The sequence below is a fragment of the Mus caroli genome, unplaced genomic scaffold, assembly GCF_978045245.1.
Source record: "Mus caroli unplaced genomic scaffold, Mus_caroli_1 scaffold_4, whole genome shotgun sequence".
Lineage (NCBI taxonomy): Eukaryota > Metazoa > Chordata > Mammalia > Rodentia > Muridae > Mus > Mus caroli.
In genome coordinates this window covers 122,673,386-122,693,480 of record NW_028227259.1, presented here as the reverse complement: position 1 = coordinate 122,693,480, position 20,095 = coordinate 122,673,386, and the positions used below count along the sequence as shown (strand labels likewise).

At 47.0% G+C, this 20,095-nt stretch overlaps 1 pseudogene; it reads right to left on the bottom strand.

The window, feature by feature from the left end:
* Positions 1-3,882: 3,882 nt before the first annotated feature.
* LOC110295415 (transcription factor BTF3 pseudogene) lies at positions 3,883-4,360 on the bottom strand (annotated as a pseudogene).
* Between the last annotated feature and the right edge of the window lie 15,735 nt (positions 4,361-20,095).

The following is a 20,095-nucleotide window of genomic DNA, read 5'->3' as shown; positions in this document are numbered from 1 at the left end:
AGCGTCAGTGACCAGCCACACCCAAAAAGAAACATCTTAAATGAAGACATTCGATGATGGTTCTTACCATATGACAATCTTTCAGAAACAACGGGCATAATGACCGAAGAGACGGCTTATATTTGAATGGAGTCCAGATAACCTCAGAGTTATTTGAATTCAAATCTTTCAGTTGGAACAAGAACAATGGGAGAGCTATATGATGCATTGGGTCCTGGAATGAAACAAAAATGCCTCTATCATTGAGAAGTCATTTCCTGGCCTCTGCGGTCCTTGAACATTTCCTAGGTTGTAAGCTCCTGCAGCCATCTTGAACCCAGGATACAGAGCCAGCTCATTACAGGACAATGGAATTTGTGTGTGTGTGAGAGAGAGAGAGCCTTTACTCAAAATCACATGTCTGAACCGAGAGATTCCTCAACGGTTAAGAGCATGGGCTCCTCTTCTGGAGGACCTGGGTTCAGTTCCCAGCACCCACATGGCAGCTCACAACACTTTGTAGTCCCAGCTCCAGGGGATCCTATGCCCTCTCTGTCTTCCAAGGACACCAGGGACACATGTGGTACACAGACATGCAGGCAGGCAAAACACCTATGCAACATAAAATAAAATAATAAAAAATTTTTTAAAATCATGTGGCCACAGGGAAGGTTTTGTACACACAGGTGAAAAGCCATTCATTACTTTTATCATTCAATTATTCACTCATTCATTCATTTATTCATTCATTCATTTATTCATTTATTCATCAACAGGGTCGCATGGGTCTCATGTGTCTCAGGAAGACCTTGAACCCAATGCGTAACTGAAGATGACCTTTTGTTTCTTCTTTTTCCTTTTTTGGACCTGTGCGTATACTTGTCATAGCGTGTGTGCGCGCATGTGTGTGTGTGTGTGTGTGTGTGTGTGTGTGTGTAAGTCAGAGGGCACCTTAAGGAGAGTGTTCCTTTTCTTCTTCTATGTGGGTTGTAGGGTTTGAACTCACTGTCAGGCTTGGCACCATCTCAACAGCACTTCATTTTAAAAATCAAATTAATTCATTGTTATTATTATGTGTGTTTTTCATGTGTGTGTAAGCATGCATCTCTCCTCCTGTCTTTATGTGAATTCCGGGTCATTGGCTTTTAGGAAAAGCACCTTTACCCACTAAGCCATGTTTTTCAAGATAGGGTTTCTCTGTGTAGCCCTGGCTATCCTGGAATTCACTCTGTAGACCAGGCTAGTCTCAAACTCAGAGATCTGCCTGCCTCTGCCTCCCGAGTTCTGGGGTTAAAGGTGTGAGACACCACCGCCCAGCTCACTAGCCCTGATTTTGAACTAAAAGAGAAGTTGAACTGACATTCTTGTCCATAGCTCCCAGATGCCAGGATCACAGGTGTGCCGGGCTGGAGAGCAAGCCCATGACTTTCTGCATACCAGGCAAGGACTTTTCCAACCGAGCTACATTTCCAGCCTGTAAAGTCATTCATTTTAAAACCAGGCTAGTAGCATTAGGTGCCAATGAATGACAGGACATCTGAATTGGGGGTTGACTTTAGAGTGTCATCTCCTGTCTGTCATCTCCCCAGCATATTTGTCGCTGATGGAAAGAAGGTATGAGACAGAAAGTAGCCAACGTAGGAAGACAGGAAGCAGGTGGCTCTCCTCTGCTGCTATCAAAAGCAAAGCAGGCATGGTAGGCCCTATCCCAAAAGATTTAAATTCAAACATATAGACATTTATGAACAGCCCGGTTCCTGACATGCCTCATGACGAGGTTCTCCCTAAACCCAGTGATAATAGGATTCAGTCTGATAGTGTGGTGTCCCTGGGGACACCTGGGGACTCCACAGTGACTACAGAGCAGGACTTCCCAACTCCACATGATTGGCACTTGGGGCTGGGCAACGCTCTGTCGATGGGTCTGCAATGAGCTGTAGGAGGCTCAGTGGTGTGTCAGTCAGCCGCTTGTTACCGTGGCAGAATTCCTGAGAGATTAAGTAGGAGCAGTTAACTTTTAATCAGTTTCAGCCTTTCACAGAGGCCAGTCCGCTCCGTGGCTCTGGGCCTGAGGGCTGGTGGATGCAGGATGGTAAGATGGGAGAGGCTGCTCACACTATGATGGCTGGAGGCTGAAAGATTAAGACAGGGAAGAGCTGGGGACAAGATAGATCTTCAAAAGGCCCCAGGGGCCTATCTCTCCTGTCAGATCCTGCCTGTCACGGTTCCCTTGACCCCTCCCCCATCGGCCTGTTCAATTGTGGAGCTGTCAATGGATACAGCCATTGATTGAGCCATCGACTCTCAAGATCCAGTCACTTCTCAGGGAGGGAGTAGATCCACCAGCCAGGGACAAAGCCTTTAGCACGGGAGCCTTACAGGTGACATTTCAAATCAAGATGACAGTAAGCAATAGTCTGTCTGCTGGGTGCCAGTTGTCAAAATGCCCTCTGTGGGGTCAAATTCTCCCAACTGGAGAGTGACTGTAGAGATGGGGTGTTGGAACGCACAGGCGGCTGCAGATGATACAAAAAGCCTTTCCCGTGGTCTGACTCCTCAGTATTTGAACCTGAGGACTCTGAATAATATTCTATATGCCTTATTTGATGGGCAGGTAAATCTCCAGCATGATTTAGCCCACCCACCCTCTTTTGCTTCACCAATAGATTTGGACATTTAGTTTGCCCTGTCCCTTCGATTTAGCGGCACTGGGTGTCCCTTGACGTTCCACTGGTTGTAACACTCATAGCTGGCACCCCGCCCAGGCTCCTCCTCCATGACGCCATTGGTGATGACTGCCAGGATTAAACATTTACCCTGGCATCAAGGCACCCAAGGAAGCCTCCCTGTGACTGTGACCAAAGAGCTGTGACTGAACCCCTTCACAGAGGACACTCCGAGCCTCAGAGAGATGATGTCACTTGCCCTGTCCTGAACAGATACAGAACGTCCACATCTGCCAAGCTGAGCTGCTTCCCAAGAGGAAATATGAACAACTTTCACCCAGTAACTAGGAGCTATTATTTACTAGAAGAAAACAACTCTAATTTAGAAATGAGCCTTTATTCTAAACTATTTTCCTGGATAAAAAACGGCCAGTCCATCTCTCTGCAAGGGCACAGGGGGCATATACTGCTCTTCTTTGTACTTCTATCCCAAACTGCAAGATAGAAACTGCACATACGTGCATCAATGAACTGTCAGAACAGATTATTTAGGGAGCTGTGGGCATGGTTCCATGGTTAAGAGCGCTGGCTGACCTTCCAGAGGACCCAGGTTCGATTCCCAGCACCTACACAACAGCTCACAACCACATCTAAGTCCAATCACAGGGGGATCTGATCCCTTCTTCTGGCCTCTGAGGGTACCAGGCACATACATGGTGCACAGATATGCATACAGAAGCAATATGCACACACATAAAAGAACATTTTTTAAAAAAATAAGGAAGACAATAGTGACATTGTCTGGGACGTTCGTCCACTGATTTCTTTATGCTTAATAGGCAGGTGCTATCATGATGATCTCCACTTCACAGATGAGAAAACCGAGGCACAGAGAGATCAAAGGTTGGCTATAATAGGACAGAGCCTAGATAGCCTAGGGTTGTTGTTGTTGTTGTTTTTTGGTTTTTTTGTTTGTTTGTTTAACTAGGCAAAGAATTTTATTAACCTTTTCCAAATTTTATTCCCAGGCTTCTTCAGGCTTCTTGAATGAATTAGGTATAAACAAACACTGAAAAGATCTGCAGTGTCCAGGGATGGGGTGGGGGTGGGGGACTTGGGCTTAAAAATATCAGATCCACTAATAAACAAACAAAAGAATTCTAAAAAGCGGTCATGCTATAAAATAGCAGCTCCTGTAGCTTCTGCAAGCGTCACCTTCTTCAGCAGTTGCTTCAGTTCAGTTTGCCTCGTTCTTCGAAGCCTCATCAAAATTCTCCGCCAGATCGGGAACTTCATCCTCAGCATCCTCTCCAGGAGCACGTGGTGCTTTTCCATCCACAGTGTTTGGGCAGAGCGTCAGCCCGGCTCCTTACACTAGTCAGACTGCTTGCACCAAGCTGGTTAAAGACGCGGGGCAGCACGTCTGTCGGCTGCTTTGACTCAGAGTGGCCTGGAAGGCGTTGGCTGCCAGAGACACCTGAACTTGAGGTGGTGTTAACATGGATCCCTGTTCCTTGGTTTGTAAACATGTTCACCTCTTCAACACCAGAGATGATGTTTACCCCTAACTTCTTTAAGGAGAACTGCAGTTTTTTATCGTCTGCTGTGACTGTTCTATGAACCATCTTCTTTCTACAACCGGTTCCTTTCCCACCAATATGCACTTGTGCCTGCAGTTTGGAGAGTTTTTCCTGGTTCTTGATCGTTTCTTTCATCTTGTCGGAGTGGAAATGGGGCCACGTGGGGGTCTAAGTTTCACAATCAGGGGGTCTCAGGCAGACCAGCTGAGATAAGGCACACACACTCAGGAAAGCAAGATGGCAGCTAACAATAGCCTAGATTAAATACATGTAGCCTGAGCCCACTATACCCAGCAACAGCATCTTTATCTTCACAACCACACAGTGACCCAGAGGCTTGGATTCAGGTCTCCCACCCCTCCCAGCTTCTTAGACCTTGTTCTGGAGAGCACTGGAATCCAATAAAGAGTCGCCTCAACTTGGATGGACCAAGTTGGATAAATGGTTGGGATTTTGTTTGTCACTGTAGGATAGAGGCAGGGTCTCTTATGGCCCTGGCTGGCCTGGAACTTGCAGAGAATGACCTTCAACCCCTGCTTAAATCCTTCAGTCCTCACTACTCAGATGTGGATCCTACCTGTGTGTCTCAGCACGCCTGGCTCCAACGCAGGGCTTCATGCATGCTAGACACTCACTGTACTGAGTGAACCTCGTCTCGGCCACCTTCGTAGATTATTTTAAAAGTACACACACATACACACATACACACACATGGGTACACACACACACGGGCACACACACACATACTAGCCAGGTGCTAGAGAATAGCTTGCTAAATACTACAAGTGGAACAGGCTGATGATTCAAATTATAAACATCCTCCCTTGATCTGCATCAAACATTATGAAGTATAACAGTCCCCGGTCCCCTCTGTCTCAAAGCCATAACTCTTTGGCAAAGTTTTGTTTTTACTGTTGTGTCTGTTGGTGTGAAAAGCTTACATAGTCAGAAAGTGAAAAAATTCACAGGGGAAATTCTATGAGCCGGGCCACCCGCTGGATGCTGGGTTTTATTTGTCCTAACTCAGGGGCCCAGCTGGGAGGGAAGGTCTACTCCCCGTGACTGACCACCTTCAAGCAAGCTCACAACCACTTTGCCCTGGTTCCTTTCATGATTTAATTACAAGAGGGCTCTTGGGAGGTCCCCAGAGCCCTTCTTGAATAGGCTCTGCTGAAGAAACACTGAATGAATACTTAGCACCCGAATTTCTGCAGACGTACTGGTGTTCCAACATGCAGAGGGGTGAACAGCTCTGCTATTTCAGGCCCATCTTCTTTGTAAGTCACGGGAAAACAATTGAGCCCCACCTAAGCGGAAATTTGAGCATCAGGCCTGGCTTTACTCAAGTACCAGAAAAATGGCTCAGCTAGGAAGAGATGGCTCTTGCAGCGGACCTGGATTTGGATCTTACCATACATATCAACTGGCTCCAACTGTCTGTAACTCCAACTCCGGAGAATCTGAGGCCTTCTTCTGGCTTCCAAGAGAAGCTGCACACGTATGCAGATACACACACATATAAATAACAAATAAAATATATCTTTTTAAAAGGGGGCAAGTGGGCTGGAGGGATGGCTTGGTGCTAGCTAGGTGCTCTTGCAGAGGACTCAGGTTCTGCTCCCAGCACCCATGAACCATGTGGCAGCCCACAGCCGTGTATAACCTGGGGACCTGCAAATGCACACAACGATTCACACATTGATTAAAAAAATTAACTGAAAAAAAAAAAACCCTAAAATCTTTTTTTTAAGGGTGTTAGCAGGAATGTGACCTTTCTTTGTTCCTGCTTGGTTCCTTCTCAGGCAGCCTAAATTTTGTCACAGAGATGTCTTTGGCCATTTTGTCTTCCAGTCTATCCATGGAGACAGTCTACCTACTTCTCAGTAGTTCTAACCCAGGTCTCAGGACTAAGCTTTGTGGGTTCTGATTAACTTAGCATAGGTTATGTGTCCATCCCCAGCCAGTTCTGGTGACCAAAATAACTCTCAGCCTCTTATTAGTCTGTGCTGGCTCACATCTGTCACCTAAGACAAGGATAGACTCACTTGGTTCTAGTAGAAGAAGACAGAGTTTTCCAAAGAGATACCTTGATTCTGACACTAGTTGAGGTGCCAAATAGAGGCTGGGCAAGCTGACCTGATGCTTGTTCTGTCTCTCAAAGCAATTTCCAGAGAGCAAAGTGCTCCTAACAGGGTTTGGGGTGGGGGTGAGGTTCACAAGCATGCTATTTGCTTAGATAGCTGAGGCTTCAAATGTGGCCTGTGTTGATGGTAACAGTTTGGAGATCATTCTCTGCGAGTGGCACTCACCCATGTGGCTTGAAGCTTTATGGTTTCTTCTATTAACTTTTTTTTAAAACTTCTTGGAAACCATCCTTAAGAAAAAACCAAAAAAAAAAAGAAAAAGAGGAACCCCAAATGCCACAGGATGATTCAAAACAGACAGACATCAAATTAGCACTCTCTCGTGGCCATCTCTGGTTCTCTGACACTCTTGGGGTTGTTCTCTAAACCCATCTGCCTTTTCTGGCTTTTATGATAATGAGTTTGTTCCCAGTAATGACAGAAAGACTTGCCTGACTCAGAAAGACTCCCCGGAGTTGCTACCACCCTAGTTCAGAATATGGGAGACTCAATCCAAGCTCCAAGCTTGTCACAGAGGAGACCACCCATGGTGGACCTGGGAACCAGTTCCTGCACTCTCAGTGTGAAGCCTTCCCCCCTCCCTACTTTAAGCTCAGAGCAGTCTAGTATTCTGATCTACTGTATCAATAACAGTTTCCAAAAGGAGGGCTGGAGATGGCTCTGTGGCTAAAGTGCTTGACATGCAACTGTGGGCACGTTGTGTGGGGATGACATTCATTCCCCAGATGCTTGGAAATGCCAGGTGGAACTTATAGCTGCGTATAATCCTGGCACTCAGGGGACAGACACAGAGGATCCCCAAGGGACAAGCTGGCTGGGGAGACCAGGCTAATCTTTGAGCTCTAGGTTCAAGGGATTGAGGCTGTGCCTCTCTATATAAAATTGGGAGAGTCTTATTTAGACCCCCCCATATGCATGCACACACTTACACAGCACATATACACATACAGAGCACATGTACACATGGGCACATATATTTACACTCAAAAAAGTATTTTGGGCCAGCAAGATGGTTCCCCTGGTAAAAATGCTTGCTGAGCAAACCCTATGACCTGAGTCCCATATCTAGATCTTGAGGAAAGAGGCACAAACTGGCTCCTAAAAGTTGCCCTTTGACCTCCATATCCAGGCTACAGGGTGCATGTGACTGCATGCACAATGCACACACACACACACACACACACGTGCATGGGCACACATGCACACACAACTAAGCAAAAACCAAAACCAACCTTATAGGAATGTATCATCGTGCTCCACGGTCTGTCTTGTAATATACCACCTTCCCCCATGTCCTGTAATAAATTTTGTATATACTGGGAAAGCTTATTATTCTTGTGACAAAATATTTCTGAATGCCTTTTGTTTCGGGTAGGGGTGGCAGCAGTGAGCCATATGGATATGCCAGTATGCATGTATCTACTCCCCAGGTGTTGGACCTTGCTTAGGTTGCTTCTGGTTTTTCATCCTGAATGGAGATTTGTTTTCCCCACGTACCTTTGGCGACAGCTTTGAGATGAACTGTTGGAATCCCCGGTTCAAAGGGATTACTGAGGTTTTTAAATAATTAATTTTATATGCACGTGCACACAGTGTGTGTGTGTGTATGTGTGTGTGTGTGTGTGTGTGTGTGTGTGTGTGTGTGTGTAAGTGTAAGTGTAAGCAGGCCATAGTATATGTAGAGGTCAGTTGACAGCTTGGGGAGTCCTTACCCTCCTTTCTCTGGGTGGGCCCTGAGCATCAAACTCATTGGACGGCAGGTGCCACTTCCAGTCTCAACAGCCTGGGGTGTGAGCTTTCGATAGTTCTGAAAGCTGGGCTCCAGTGGGTGACTTTCCAGTCCCCCACTCTGCTGCACAGTGTCTCTCCTCAGAGATGACTAGTCACCAGTGAGACTTGTCTCCTTCCCCAGAGATGGGGACTTTTTCAAACCATAAGTCACTGAGTGTTCAGTTGGCTTCATGCAAATGCAGTGGTTTTAAAAAACAATGAGGCTGGAGAGATGGCTCAGCAGTTAAGAGCGGTTAAGAGACTGCTCTTCCAGAGGTCCTGAGTTCAAATCCCAGCAACCAAACCACATGGTGGCTCACAACCATCTGTAATAGGTTCTGATGTCCTCTTCTTGTAGTCTGAAACCAGCCACATTGTACTCATATAAATATAATAAGTTAATCTTTAAGGAAAAAAAAGAACAATAACAAAAAAACTTTGATCCAGATGTGTGGCACATACCTATAATCCCAGCCCTCAGAGAAGGGAGGTTATAAATTCAAAGTTAGGCCACATTCAAAAAGCCAAAACCACCCGCCACCAAAACTCTTCAGCAATAGTTTGTATCTGTACCATCATTGTCACCTGAATTTGGAGAGTTCTGGACTGGTTTGTCTCACCTGGGAGACCAGCCAGGGACCCTGTGGAAGAACTGCCTTCATTATCTGGGAACAGGAAAGTCCGTCACTGTAGGACTGTTTCATTGGTTTCCCTGGGACCATGACACTGGGGATTGTAGCCAGGACTAGAAGTGGCTCTGTCAACATGGACCCCAACTTCCCTTTGGAAATGTCCTGCTGATGGCCCTGCTTTCGGGAGCCAGGTCTGCTGTTTGTGAACCAGGCTGGGTTCCAACCGGACAAGGCCAACGGTCTGTAATGCCACACGAGAGAACCTGAATAGATCTAGAAGTTTGAAGCAGTGTGAAGTAAACAGAGGACCTGAGCCAAGTGCTGGGAGACGAAGCACCAGGGAAAGAAGCCCCTAGAAAGGCTGTGTCGAGCCTTTTGAAGTTGGGACATGACCTCGCTGTTTATAGCAGCTACACAGGCAACTTAGCATCCAAATGCCACCAAATCCTTATAATGTTGTATAGCCATGCATGGCGGCACGCAGCGCTGGGGATGGGCAAACCTGCCAGGGTAGGTTTTGCTATAGAGAGACAGAGTAAATATCTTCAGACTGCCCATAGTACATTCTCTGCGGCACGTACGCACCTCGGCATCTTATCAGCTAACAGCGACAGGCTATACACAAGCAGGGGCCATGGGTCAGGCGCAGGCCTGGCCTATAATAGTTGCTCAATGAATGTTTGCTGTTGAGTGCAAGACTAGAAGGGACTGCAGGGGCCTCTTTCTTCCTATTCTCTCAAGCACGCTCCCTTTTTCTAGGGGCAGCAATCCCATCCCCTGTATTTAGAATATAGGTCTAAATAGGCTAAATGGACAAACTATTTCTTTTTCTTTTCTTTTCTCTTCTTTTGTTTTCTTTTTTGGTTTTGGTTTTTGTCTTGTTTTGTTTTGTTTGAGAGGGAGAGGATTTCTCCATATTACCCTGGCAGTCCTGGAACTTGCTTTGTAGACCAGGCTGGCCTCGAACTCAGAGTTCCAGATGCCTCTGCCTCCCGAATGATGGGACTGAAGGTGTGTGCCACTATATCTGGCATAACTCTGCTATTATTATTATTATTATTATAAAAAATGACAACATCATTTATTCTTTGACTATTTTACACACATATGTACTGAACCTTGATCATCTCATGTTTGTGACACACATGCAAAGTGTTCTGATTCTTCCTTACCTTCTCTTCTCTCCTCCACATCCACTGAACCCTTGCATCCCCAGCTAGTCTCTCCAACACTGAGTTTAATTAGGGCTCTTTGCATGTGTGTGGGGAGGACAGGGTATCACCCACTGCAGGGTGAGCACCTTCCCAGGCTTTTACACCACTGAAGAAACTAGCTCCTGGTTCCCAGCAACCATTAACTGCCAACCACTCCCCAGGACGGGTTGGGCCTCCTGGTCCTCTCCATCATCTGGGATGGACTGTTGACGGGCAGCAGGTACCCACAGATGCTGTGTGGTTATGACTGTAACGAGCAAGTCCTATCCAGAAGAGAGGGTTCCACAGCCCCTGGTCCCTGTCCTCTGGTTCTTCTCTTCTTTTCTGTGATGTTCCCCAGGCCTTGGAGTAGGTGACCTCAATGTCCTGCTGAGGGCTGAGTCCTCGCTAGTCAGTTAGTCTCAGTACTTTGACAACGAGAGCAGTTCTAAGTGTAACTCTAAAATGCAGTTCTGGCAGGAGGCAGGCAGGTTCCGAAGAAATGGGTGAGGTTAAACCAACAGGATAGCTCACCTGCCTAATGCTAGTATTCACACTCACCTGCCTTTGCACAAGTGAAATCTCTCAGGTTCATCACCAACACCACCTCTTCCACACCTGTTTGCCCCCCCGCCCCCAACACAACACACAGTTGTTTTGCATTGTTTTGTATTGAGACAGGGTTTCCTGTAGCCCAGGCTGTCCTTGAACCCCTGATCCTCTTGCCTCAGCCTCGCAAATGCTTCGAATCTAGGCTTTTATATCTCCATGCCTGGTTTTAAGCTGTGCTTTGGGATGAAACCCAGGGCTTTGTGCGGGCTAAGCAAAGACCCTACCAATTGTCCCCACCAGCCTCTTAGTTTGTTTTCTTTGAAGCCCTAGCCTGGCCCTCCATTGCCCTCCGTTGACCCCTTTCCTGCATGGGGTTTTCTTGATCTGTTTTACACCGTGGAGTTTGACCTAAAGTGGGAATATACAGGCCTGGTAAGGAGCCCTTATGGGGTTAGCCCCTGGTTCATTCATGAGTCCCTGCAGCTGACTTGTATTGTCCTTGTTATACACTTTCTCTGGCCAGTGTCCCCTCTCTTCTTAAATCCCAGAGCAGTCCCACCAGCTCCCACGGCACCCTTCTTCTATGTCAGTGGCTGACAGCCCCTACCATTTGTCCTAAAGCCCCAACTAGTTACTGATCTTTATAACAGACACTCATTCACACAAAGGGAGACTGGAGTGGGGGGAGGAGGGTCAGGGGGAAGCCCTGGGGCTTGTTGCTAGCCAGTCTAGCTGAATCTGTGGGCTCCAGGTTCAGCAAGAAGCCTTGATTCAAAATAAATGATAAATAGGCCAATAAATAAATAATATGGAGAGTAATAGAAGAAGATATACCATGTCTATCTCTGGCCCTTCACATACGTGCCCACACATGTGTCTCTCTCACACACACACATACACACAGAGATGTGGAAGGGACAGTCCCATGTGGGAGGCATGTCTAGAGTGATCATGGGTGGCAGAGGGAAATGTTGATGGGCCTAGAGAAACAGCCCTCCAGCTCTGTCGCTTGGTGGCTTAATGACCCTGGGTATGTTTATGTAACCTCAGTGTCCACCTTTAAAGTGTAGTGTCACGGTAAGACTGGAACTGGATGACTGGGACCTGCTGAGGATGGTTCAGAGGGGCTCGGGAAGGGGCTGCCTTGGAGGAAATGAGCCATGAATAACAGCTGTTCTGTGTGTGTGGAGAGAGAGAGAGAGAGAGAGAGAGAGAGAGAGAGAGCCTTTCCTTTCTCCTTAGGTTCACTAAGCTGGTAAGGTGTGAATGTGCAGCTTCTGGAATCTTCCATGGGAGGCAAAGCCTACCAATGAGGCAGAGTAGAGGTGGGTGGGAAAAGATGACAATTGATGCTTTGTTTTGGAATGCAATGAAAGAAAGAAAGAAAGAAAGAAAGAAAGAAAGAAAGAAAGAAAGAAAGAAAGGAAGGAAGGAAGGAAGGAAGGAAGGAAGGAAGGAAGAAAGAAAGAAAGAAAGAAAGAAAGAAAGAAAGAAAGAAAGAAAGAAAGAAAGAAAGGAGAGAGGGAGACAGAGACAGACAGAGGGACAGAGACAGAGAGAGAATGCTACAGACTCAGGCATAATCCCAGAATTTGGGAGGAGGAGGAGGCAGGAGGACAGTTTGAAGCCAACCAGTGTTGTAGCAAGACCCTGCCTTGAAAAACTCCAAATCAACCTATGACAAACATATTACCCTGGGTTGCACCCAGGAACATGGTTAACATATGCAGATGCAACTCTTTATGCTTGCCTTGATAATGAGGACATAATATCCCCAGGGAGTCAAGGAAAGTGGAGAACCCTTGATGGCCTCTCCTAATGCAGCCAAGTGTTAGGTTTGTCCCTCGGGGGCTTCTGTAGCTGTGACATGCTCTTACTGAGTGCCTCCTCCCTCTGCAGGGAGGTTTCCCATCCCCTTGGGGGTTTACCAAGAACTCAACTGCAGTGTTCTTGGTAGCCTGGCTCATCTGGAGGCCCACCTACCCCTAGTTCTTCCCCAGGGGAGATCTCTTGATTGAGAAGGATGCCTGTCAACAAAGAGCCACCCTGTGCTACTCTCCTGCTTTTAAAGGAGGGTGTGCTTTTTGCAATCTCTGTTGCAGTACCACTGAGCACTTAGTCACGTCTGCCAGCGGGACATTGTTCATTCACCCCATGGGAGATTCCAGCCTCAGTCTTGGAGTGCACACCCCAGCTGCACGTAGGAGGGAACCCAACCCTGAATCTAGCCCTCCATGCCTCCTCTGCAGCCTGTGGGTCCCCATGGAGCAGTTATTGGTGTAGGTGCTCTTAGCCTCTCTTCTGAAAGCCACAAGCAGGTCTCCAAAGACCATAAGCTCTTCCTCTGCTCCTTTGGGCCAGTAACATATATCTCTGCGGATTTCAACCCTTCCCGTGACTAAGTTCCACTTTCTAAGAACCTAAGTAAATGACTACAACCCATTCATCAGAACTAAAAATAAAATTGTCTGTTACTGGGGTTTACCAAGAGCTCAGCTGCAGAGTTCTTGGTGGCGTGGCTCCTATGTGCAATTCACCAACATGGTAGAATACCCCTGTGCCCATCAGGAGGCAGCAACTGGAGCTTGTAAATGAGATGCAAGGTCTCTAGCCTTGCCTATGGAAGCCAGAAGAATCTGATGGGGCCAGCAAAATGGCTCAGCTGGTACAGGTGTTTGCAGCCAAGCTCAAAGACCCGAGTTCGAGTCCTAAGACCCACACGATACACGGAGAAGGTCAAGTCCTTTAAGTGTTCACAGACTTCCAGGTGTACTCCTTAGTATGAGTGGACCCGTTCATATAGGCATATGCACAGACAAACCAAATAGACAAATGTAGTTTAAAACAAGAACAACAAAAACATTTGAGAGCCACTGCTTCAGGGTCTGGAAATTCAAAATGTCCCACTCTGGGGTGCTTTTGTATTTCAATATCCCCAATGTAGGCAGCTGATGTCAGTGTTCATCCTGAGTCTGCACCTTTAGACCAACCCGAGTTACGCACGATGCACTTGGGAAAGGCAGCATCCATACACCGCACGTGAGTTGCTGTTTTGACCTACAGATGGCTAGATCTCATTTCACTTAGCAAACATCCACCCACCGAGGCTTAAACCTATCAGGCATGTGTTAGCCCAGGATGTGTGACAGCAACCCTAACTGCACAGAGCTTCCTGTCCAATGTCAAAAGAGACACCAGGAGCTTAGGGGTCTTGGTGCATACCTTTAATCCCAGCACTCTGGAGATAGAGGCAGGCGGATCTCTGAGTTCGAGGCCAGCCTGGTCTACAGAGTGAGTTCCAGGACAGCCAGGGCTACACAGAGAAACCCTGTCTCGAAAAACAAACAAACAACAAGAGATACTGGGCCTGCAGATATGAGTCAGTGAGAAAGTACTCAGGCCTGAGTTCAAATTCCAAGACCTGTGGCAGCAATGTCTATAATACCAGTGCACCTGTGGGAGACAAAGGCAGAGACAGGGGTATTTCCAGAAGCTTGGGGCCTGCTAGCCTGGCTTATGATGTGGGGAAACCTTGTCTCAAACAAGGTGGGAGGCAAGAATTGACACCCAAGATGGCTCTTTGATCTCCTCACAACCACGCACATCTGCCTGCATGCTCACACACGTAAAGTTCTCATGAGTCTGAGGTGCTTACAAAAAACAAAACAAAACAAACAACAACAACAAAAAAAAAAAACCCAAAAACAAAAAACACAGTAGCCAGGTGTGGTGATGGTAGTGCATGAAGGGAGATTGTGAGTTAGAGGCCAGCCTGGGGACAGATCTTGTCTCTGGGGATATATATATATATGTGTGTGTGTGTGTGTGTGTGTGTGTATTGAGTATATTAAATATATGCTGAATATATATTGAATAAATAGTCAATCTAAGTTGAACAAGGTACTGAATGAATATGGGAATGACAAAGGAGGTGTTGCTCCCGCTCTCAGCCAGTATTCTGAAGTTTAAGCAACAGGAAGCATACAGAGGACTCACAGTCGTGGAAAGCTAGACAGGGAAGGGTGGGTGGGAACCAGGGGAACAGGAGTGTAGTCTCTTTAATGTCTCATGCCCAGGATGTGTCCAGTCTGTCCATTTCCTGTTTCTGGCTCATTCAGGTCAAACATTCATTTTGCTGGGTTGCAGAGCAGGGTATGCTGACAGCTGATTCAAAAGCACATGAGGTGTCAGGAAAATGGTGTGCAATGGCAGGACCCCCTCCGCTACACAAAGAAAATGACCTTCTACCTCCTCCAGCCATGTCCTTTGTCAAAGCTAGGAAAGGCTAACTTCTTTCCATGGAGCCCAAACAAACCCTTCCTTTCTTAAGTCGCTTTTGTCACAGCTATGAGAAAAGCCACTGTGATGGTTTGTATATGCTTGGCCCAGGGAGTGACACTATTAGGAGGTGTAGCCTTGTTGGAGTGGGTGTGGCCCTGCTGGAGTAGGTGTGGTCCTGTTGGAGTGGGTGTGGTCCTGTTGGAGTGGGTGTGGTCCTGTTAGAGTGGGTGTGTCACTGAGGGTGTGGGCTTTAAGATCCTCATCCTAGCTGCCTGGAAATCAGTCTTCTCCTAGCAGCCTTCAGATGAAGATGTAGAACTCTCAGCTCCTCCTGCACCATGCCTGCCTGGATGTTGCCATGATAACGGCCTCAACCACTGAACCTGTAAGCCAGCCCCAGTTAAATGTTGTCTTATAAGAGTTGCCTTGGTCGTGGTGTCTGTTCACAGCAGTAAAACCCTCACTAAGACAGTCACTTATATAGCTAAGGTGGGAGTGGACCCTCTGGGCTCTCTGTGGAAGCACTTCTCAGGGGATCTTTCTGTGGTTTGAAGTGAAAGGACCAGCCTGGACCAACCTATGGTAGAAGCTATGGGAAAGAAGAGAAAGAAAGTGTTATCACTGCCTATGGGAGCCTCAAGCCAAGTGTGGTGTGACTGACATCAGGGGCAACGAGGAGGGAGTGAGGAGCTAGTCTTCTGACCCTGCCATCTGTTCTAGTTACTGGAAATCTCAGGGATAATTCCTCCATCTACTTTCCAGGCCTTTCTTCTGTCAAAGGGCCATGTTGGTCTCACTGGCTCTCTCTGTCACAGTAGACGCAGTATAGCGGGATGAGGGGAGGCAGGAATCACATGGCAGCTTGCTCTAGAACCAGAGGTACAGTTCGCAGTCACACTGGAGGAGGGGTCCAGAGTCACATCTTCCTCACAGATTGCAAGATGGAGATTCTGTACGTTCAGACCCTGCACGGTCCCCTGCTTTGAGAATGGTCAGGGATCGAACTTCCTATCCACTCGTTTAGCATCAAGTGGACACTGACACCGCCGTTCTCCAGAGGCTGAACCCTGAGTCCAGAAGACGCTGGTCAGTATTAATTGGGGATGGTTAGCAATGTTGCCGATGGACTCAGTAATTCAGTCTCTGAAAACTCCAGAAATGATTTTCAAAAGAGGGAAAAGCGGGACCCAGGCAGCTCACTGGCTTGGTCGCTAAGGCTGTGCACTGCTCTGGCAGAAGACCTAGGTTTGGTTCCAAGCACAAAACAGATGGCTTACAACCTCCTGTAACTCCAGCTCCCCTGGTCTGGCCTCCAGCAACACCTGCACTGATATTCTTTCTGTTTGTCTGTCTGACTATGTCTGTCTGTCTATATCTGTCTCTCTGTAAATCTCTGTCTCTCCCTTCCTCCATCTCTCTATCCTTCTCTCACCAAAAGGAAGGAAGGAAGGAAGGAAGGAAGGAAGGAAGGAAGGAAGGAAGGAAGGAAGGAAGGAAAAGAAAAATACAAAGAGCCTGGCAAATCCTCCCTGGGCCAAGTTCAACCAGAAGCAGTTTGAATTTTGCTGTTTTGTTTTTGTATAGCCAGAGACTTAAGAATGTTTTTCTTTTGAGCATTCTTAAAAGACCGTTAAAATAAATAAACTAAAAAGAACATGTGTACTGTGTTGACCCTCAGAGTGAGTGAAAACAGAGCGAAGGTTCTGAGACAGCACGGGGGGGGGGGGGGGGGGGGGGTGGGGGGCTCGGCGGGTGCGCTGGGTGGAAAAAATTTGAAATTGACATGATGTCAACTGTGGGAAGCTATGTCCTGTGCCCACAGGACTCCAAGGCAAAACAAAATCATTTGTTTGGGAGTTTTTTAAAGTGGTTTATTTTTCTTAAAGGAATTCTTTCTTGGGCTGAGTGGGTAGATAAGGGATAGAATTCTTGCCTAGCTTGTGTGAGGCCCTGGGGCCAATCCTTGGAGTCTCTCCTCTCCTCTCCTCTCCTCTCCTCTCCTCTCCTCTCCTCTCCTCTCCTCTCCTCTCCTCTCCTCTCCTCTCCTCTCCTCTCCTCTCCCCTCCCCTCCCCTCTTCTCTCCTCTCCTCTCTTTCTCTCTCTCTTTCTCTCTCTCTCTTTCTCTCTCTCCTCTCTCTCCCCCTCTTCTCTCTCTGTCTCTCTCTGTGTCTTTGTCTCTCTCTCTCTCTCTCTGTCTCTCTCTCTCTCTGTCTCTGTCTCTCTCTCTCTCTCTCACACACACACACACACACACACACACATGTATTTTACCATAAACAACCCAGATTCTCATGGGTAGGAAGTTAATAGTGTGAATGTGTCCTTATGGTGGACTATTATGCAGCCAGTAAAAATGATAATGCAAATTTGTTTTGATTAAGATACAAAGACACTCATTATGTTTGCTCAGGTAACATTGTTTATTCGTTTACTTACCATCTCCCCTGTGGAGGATGGAATTATACTAGGCTCCTGCTGGCACTGAGCCAGCCCCTCAACTATCATTTTGTGTTGAGACAGGGTCTTGCTATATAGCCACAGCAAGCCTTGAGCTCGCAATTCTCCTGCCTCAGCTTCCCAACAGCAGGGTTTGAATTATGGCAGGTCTTACTATGCCTGGCTTGAATCAAATACTTGCCAACAGAATTTTATAGCCTACACAATGTGTCTCATAACTGTTTAATGTGAAATTTGAATTATATAAATCATATGTTTCACAGTATTTTAGCCAAAAAGGGGGGGATCTCATTATTGTAGACCAGGCTGACCTAGAATTCTCTATGTAGACCAGGCTGGCCTGGAACTCACAGAGCTCCTGCTTCTGCCTCCTGAGTGATGGGGTTAAAGGTGTGCACCACCATATCCAGCCATGAGATTTTCCTCCATCTCAGGTATAAGAATAAAACTTGTCCTTAGATCCTGGCTATACAAAAATTGGCAGCTGGCTGTTTCCTAAAGATGATTCTTATAAATGCTCAGGGAAAGCCGGGCTTGGTGACACAAACCTGTAATTTTAGCTTTTGGGAGACTGAGTCAGAAGGACCCTGGGTTCAAGGCCAGGCTAGACTGTACAATGAGACCCTGTCTCAAAATTAAAAAAAAAAAAAAAAATCGCCGGGCGTGGTGGCACACGCCTTTAATCCCAGCACTTGGGAGGCAGAGGCAGGCAGATTTCTGAGTTCGAGGCCAGCCTGGTCTACAGAGCGAGTTCCAGGACAGCCAGAGCTACACAGAGAAACCCTGTCTCGAAAAAAATAATAAAAATAAATAAATACATAAATAAAATCAACTAGCAATTTTAGAAACAAAACAAACAAACCCTAAATGGTTGGAGGAGGGGGAGCCAAAATAAGGCTCATTTGACATCAGATTGGAGCTGAAGCCAGCGGAGTTGACCCATACATGAGAGGCTTAACCCAAGACCTCAGGACCAGGAAGATAACAGACCAACCAGAGAATTTGAAGTTATATCCTAGATGGGAGGTGGGCTAATACTGATCACCTACTTTGAGGCAAATCAAGTTTGGAAACAAATCCCAGCTTGGAAGCCAGCCTTGGGTTGTCCATTTTGGAGAATGAATTGGTCAGCCACACCGGCAGCTTGAGGCTGTTGGACCAGCTCCAACCCACTTCGGTCCCCATCACTCTTTGGTGACACTCCGATATCAATATTTGCCCACTTGTTGCTCATAGATCTCTGCCGAGTTTTTAAGTACAGTCAGGACAGCCATCACCCAGCTTCTTATCAGGTTCACGACCAAGCATGGGGGCTGTAAAACTGCAGATAAACCACCCGGGACTGCAGGGAGTGCCCTGTCTTATCGCACACCTGCTGCAATAATTAACCATGATGGGAAATGAACGCAAGCACTGAGCCGGGCATGCCTATTTCAACAGCCTGTGAGCTCTGTAAGTTTCTCCGCAGGAGTGCCGAATCCTGCTACACTGTTGCTCTCATCCTCCTCACCTGGAATCTGCCTCTCATGACCTGCCCCTCCAGTTCCCACACTACAAACATTGCTTCAGACCTATAACAAGTGAGATGCCCCACCAGAATTGGTGAATTCGACAAGATACGGGCTATGAAGGCTGACCCACAAGGACGGCTCATCCATCCATCACGCTAGTAATTGGGATTTTTGTTGTTGGGGGTTAGAAGGGCAGGAAGGAGTGATTTTTGAGCCTTGAGGCAGGAGCTCAGTTAATCCAGATTGACCTTGGATTCCTGATCCTCTGACCAGACCTCCCAAGTGCTGGAATTACCTCTGTCTGCAGCACCATCTTTGGCTTGCTGTTTTGTTTGTTTTTGAAAACAAGTATCACTGAGTAGCACAGGTTCGGCAGGAACTCACTATGTAGCTCAGACTGGCTTTGAGTTCAGAGTAATCCTGCCTCAGCCTCCTGGGTGCTGGGATTACAGGTGTGAGCTATCATACCTAGCTCGATGAGGCAATGACGATTATCTGCCCCTTATTGACCGGTGTTCTCAGGAGTTCAGATTATACATCTATTACACAAATGCAGCAGGCGTCTTGCCATACCAAACAGCTCACAATGAGCCCATTCATCCAGCCAGCCAACAGCAAGCCAACAGCAATGACTTCTAAACCCTGTTAAATAAGTGGCACTGTTGGGTAGGCTATGAGAACACTGAGGTTTTTAAACAATAAAAACTTAGACTTATCAAGTCACATCCTGGAGCTGGGCCTGGTAGTGAAGCTATCCAAGAACCATAGACAGTAAGATCACAGGTTCAAAGCTGGTGTGGGCTAGACAGAAAATGTATGGCCAGCCTGGGCTACTTAGGGAGACCCTGTCTGAAAATGAAGTAGAAAGGAAGGATTGGGAATTTAGTGTGGTGGTGAGCGCTTTCTAGAAGATTCCAGGACCTGCGTTCAATCTCTAGTGTCATACACACACACACACACACACACACACACACACTGGATAGATAGATAGATAGATAGATAGATAGATAGATAGATAGATAGATAGATCAAGCCAGTGGACATCTACCAAGCTACACCAATGTTATCAGCAAAGGGATTAAGTGGAATGGGAACACTGGGCCTCCATCCTCAGAGAGCTTCATCTGGCTCATCACACAGGGGTGCAGGGTGTGTATGTGTGTGTGTGTGTGTGTGAGAGAGAGAGAGAGAGAGAGAGAGAGAGAGGGAGAGAGAGAGAGAGAGGAAGGTGAGTGGGTTGGTGGGAGGGAGGAGTCATCACTCAAGGCAAAGTTCTGGAGATTTTCTGAGGAGAGGAGTGTGAATTCACTCAAAGAGCTCTGGAGTGGCT